The sequence below is a fragment of the Dermacentor andersoni genome, chromosome 10 (genome assembly GCF_023375885.2).
Source record: "Dermacentor andersoni chromosome 10, qqDerAnde1_hic_scaffold, whole genome shotgun sequence".
NCBI classification, from domain to species: Eukaryota; Metazoa; Arthropoda; class Arachnida; order Ixodida; family Ixodidae; genus Dermacentor; species Dermacentor andersoni.
Window position 1 is genome coordinate 2,525,239 of NC_092823.1, and position 4,762 is coordinate 2,530,000.

Sequence of the window (4,762 nt, forward strand, 5' to 3'; positions counted from 1 at the left end):
TCCTTTCTTTAACTTTTATGTCTTTTCTATGTCTCCATTTTTATATAATATTCTTCGATTCGTCATTACAGCTCTGATTAATTTTATTAGGTTATTTGGACATTCGTTTTCTTCTAGATATTTTAAAATTTCATCTTTATCGATAGTATTAAATGCATTTTTAATATCTATTGATATTATTAATGCTACTTTGTCCAAAATGGTTTGATCTAACTTTTTCTTGATATTTTGTAATGCTCGTGTTGTTGAAGTTGCATGTTTAAAACCATATTGGTTTACAAGGAATAGTCCTTTCTTGTTTACAAAATAGTATAGGCGGTCTTTAAGTAGTTTCTCTAGAATTTCGCTAAATATTGAATTTATTGCTATTGGTCGAAAATCTGACGGAGTAAGTTGGTTTTTCTTTTTTGGAATTAATATTATTTTCGATATTTTCCAACTTGTTGGAAAGTGCCCTGTTTTCAAGCAGCTATTGAAAATATTTACAAAGCATGTACTCGTGTTTTGATAAATGAATTGAATAATTTCGGTTGTTAAATTATCTGGTCCTGGGGAAACATCTTTCTTCAAATTTCTAACAACCGATGCTACCTCCTGTTGAGTAAATTCCACATCGTCATCCTCGTTGTTATGTATTTCAACTACTTGGGCGTTTGACGCTTCTGTCTCTTTTTCCATTGAGATTGCGTATAAGTTGTTAAAAATATACTCAACTGTTTGACTTAAGGAGTTGGTTGTTGTCTTATCATCTTTTTCCATACTTTTTATTATTACTGGCTGTTTTATTTGATTCCTTGCAATTTTGTAACCTATGTTGAATGGGTTTTTCGTTATTTTTGACAAAAAGTCGTCCCAATTTTTTTTTTTTTGCAGTTGCTATATTTTCTACATATGCTTGGTTTTCCTTGTAATATTGTTCTTTAAAACTTTCTCTTATTTCTCCTCTACTTTTTTTAAATGGTATTTTCATTGCTCTTACTTTTTTCCTTTGTATCTCTAATTCCATGTTCCACCAACTTTTTCCTTGTTTTTTCTCTTTCGTTATACGCTTTTCGTATTTTTTGTACAATTCTTTAAGGGTGGCATAGAATTTACTTATTATTTCTTCAATGTCTTTTGGATTATGAAGGCATTGGGATTCTTTTTCCCAGTTTATCTTGATTAGATCAGTAATTGCTTTTTGCTTCCCAGTTTTAGTGAATTTGTACACTGCTGATGTTGACTCTTGAAATATTTCTATTCTTATTAGTTTATGATCACTATATGATGGGTCTTTTAAAACTTTCCAACTTTTTGTTTCATTACATAGATTGTTCGAGATGATGAACAAATCTATCCAACTTTTCCCATTCTTTGTTTCAAATGTGGGATCGCTATCTTTATCATTTAATAATGTTAAGTTATTCCTTATAATAAATTCTGTTACACTTTCTCCTTTCTTATCTAGAATATCACATCCCCAAATCTGGCTCTTAGCATTAAAATCTCCTGCTATAATTATATTTTTTGTTTGAGCTTTTTGAATAATGTTATCAATGTTAATTAATAGTCTCTCAATGTTGCTTTTAGGTGGGGAATAACAGTTAATTATTAATATTTCTTTATTTTTGAATTTTACAACTACTGCTATTAACTCTTCTTCTATTCGCAAAGGGAAAATGCTTATCATATTAGAATGAATTATTACACCTGTTTTTGGATTTTCATTATGTGCTATAATTTTATCTTTTATTGGAAAAGGGATTATTTTTCATTTTAAATGATACGGTTCGTGTACTAATGAAATATGATGCTGTTTTTCTTGTTGTAGACTATTAAGATTGTGATTTGCTTTAAATGCTCGTCCTAAGTTAATTTGTATTATTTGAAGTTTATTGTTAGGGTTTTGCTTCTGATTAGCCATTTTGATTTAAATAACAGAGAAAATATGTTTTAAAGGTAGTTGTGTTAAGTTTGATTGAGTATTTTATACTCGTGCTAGTAGTAGCTGGCTGATTATTTTTCCGCGTTCTTGCTCTACCCTTTTTTGATATGTGGGGCAGTTACGCGACATCATAGAGTGGTCTGCCTGCTCGGCAAGTCCCTCTGCATTGCAAACACTACATTCGTACTCACCGTTTCTACACGCACTGTGATGGTGCCTTCTTCCGCATTCTGTACATTTAGCTGTCTTGGCTTGACACCATTGCTGTGTGTGGCCGTAGTTGGCACAGTAGGTGCATGTCGGGACGAAAGTATTATGAAAAAGTGGACATCTGTTCCATCCTATGTTTATGTGGCTTCTGCCTTTCAATTGCTCCCATGGTTTCAATTCCATTGCTATTATGGCTGTCTTGCCCTGTTTGCCTTTCCAAGTACTAGTCACCTGTAATTCTTCCTCGGTACACAGGAGACCATTTTGCTCAATAATTTTCTTTACTATTTCTTCTTTTTCCTGTTCCTCATCAATTCCAACAACCTTCATTTCCAATTTCTTTTGTTTGGGTTGTTTAGTGGTAAGTTTGGTACCCAACTCTGGATCGTTTGCAATGTAGTCTTTCAGTCTGTCAAGGCCTGTTTTTGTGGAAGACATGATCACCACTCCTTCTTTTCCCGGTCGCATTTCGGGTTCCTGCACTCCCAACTCATGCGGGTTGACCTTCTTTTTGATGAGTTTTCCTATCTCATCTTTGTTCAACTTTTATGATTTTATAATCATTGCCAGCTTGGGTTTGTTTTTTTTATTGTCTTTGATGGCTTCGTCAAAGCACTCAGGCGTTTCTATGCTCTGTCTCCCTGCTTTGTTTTGGCCTGTCACCACTGTTGATTAGGTTGGCCTTTCTGTCTTCTGATTCTGTTGAGTGTCAATTGCTCCTTGGAGTCTTGCCACTTCATGTGTGGCGTCCAGTGTTAGACTTTTTAGCTTTGTAATGTCTGTCAGAAGCTTGTCCAGTAGTGTTTCTTTTTCTTCTACGTCGGTTGCCAGGACTAGCAGAGTTTTCATAAACGATCTGTCTATCTTGGACAGTTTTTTCAATGTGTTGCTCAAACTTGTAGATTCAGTTGCTGTCTCTTGATCATGCGTTTCATCTTGCCTGGACTCTACCAGGTTCTGTGATCGCTGTTGTGCTGGTTGTGTATCACTTACGATCTTTGTCCCTGTTTCTTGCAGTTGTTTTTCCACTGTCAGCTTCTTTCCTGATGATTTACTTGTTTCCTTCCTCATTGGTCGTTGCATGAATTCTGTTTCCTCCCATGAGTCGGTGATGTCCTCTTCGGAAGTCCAGTCATCCTCAAAATTGGAGTTGTCTCCTAGCGCTTCCATGGTGTCTGAGCTTTCTTCAAGTTCTGCAGTGTCGTTTGTTTCGAAGTGTTTTCATTCACTTTTATTTTCGTGCCTCCTACTCCTGGCTGTGCTTTCGATCCAAAGTTGGCTTGCTTGTCTTTGCTCTCCCGGCTTTCGGAGTGTCCACCTGAACCGGGTGTTCTCATTTGGTTTTTTTCATCACTCTTCTTTTTCCCTATTTCTTTGGCCGTGAGATTGCTATCTATCTTTTCAAGATGCTCGGCTGAGTTGTACTCAGGTCACTTTCTGTGATTGAATCGAGTTCTTTGTCGCTCCACTCTGTTTTATTTTTCGGAATCGCCCCTTTGAAATTGGGGATGCTTCACTGCCGCATTTATTTGTTGCTTATGGTTACATCATTTACTTTGTGCTTGGGGTATATGAACTCGTAAAATATTCACAATTGCCCCTTTGCAAAATTGGGATGCTTCCCTACAATGCCTAGAGTTGTCTTTCAAATACGCAGTCTTCTTTGATTTAAGTTGTCCCTACTCTAGTGCTTCTTCTCCTTTACAAACCATGGGTACCTCACCACATGGCTCTCGAAGTTGTCCGTGCTCTAAAGCTCTTGACGTTTCGCTCCTTTGTCCGCGCTCTTAGCAGACTGTGGCCCCCAACATGGCAGCCCACACAAAGAGACAGCAAAAAACACCACTTTTTGCATGCAAATTATGGCAATTAGGGAATTGATCTCGGCAAACTCATGCTTGGGAGTTGTTCCTGGGGGTTTACAGGATGTGTTCAAATAAATATTGTCTGTCTACTGCACTTACTAAGGACGGATGAATAAGGATTAAACTGCTATATAATCCTTTGTTTGAAACGGTCTCGGTTTGTTTACCTAACTTTAAATTAATATGCAAAGCCCTCGAATATTTACTCAAACTATTGTTGCAGTTATGCGGCCTATCATGCAACGAAGCTGTGAATGTAATTCTAGGTTTGTATGTTGAGTATTTAGTCAGATGTCATCGGATTTATCTCGGTTGTTTTCTGCAACCGGCAATTGCCTGTATGGGCTCCTACACGTGGGATTTAAAAACTTCTCGTTATCCACAAAATATAGATCCTATCTTTATAATTTTGCTATGTCTATGCTCCTGAGATGGTAGCGAAGTTTTATCAATAGTTTTAAAGTGATTGGAAAAGGATTTACTCACGTTTTTGGCAGAAAAAGCAGGAGCCTTGTGACCGCAGGTCCGCTCGCCTGGCCCCCTGGTGGCAGAGTTAGTGGATAGGGACAGTGGGAATCTCGTTAATCCATTCATGCGCGTCACTAATTAGATGACGAGGCGTTTGGCTATTCCTTCTAGTTTCCACCCCATGATGGTCGAGTTGGGATAGCCGGGCTACCGGTGACCAGTTTGTACCAGGAAAGAATCCTGTACTTAGTTGGACCTAGAATTGTCCAGGCCTCAACAGAATAGACACACTTTT

General features: G+C 37.3%; 1 pseudogene; it reads right to left on the reverse strand.

The window, feature by feature from the left end:
* Positions 1-4,087: 4,087 nt before the first annotated feature.
* The window catches only part of LOC126519767 (large subunit ribosomal RNA), a 4,043-nt pseudogene continuing 3,368 nt past the window's right edge, over positions 4,088-4,762 (reverse strand).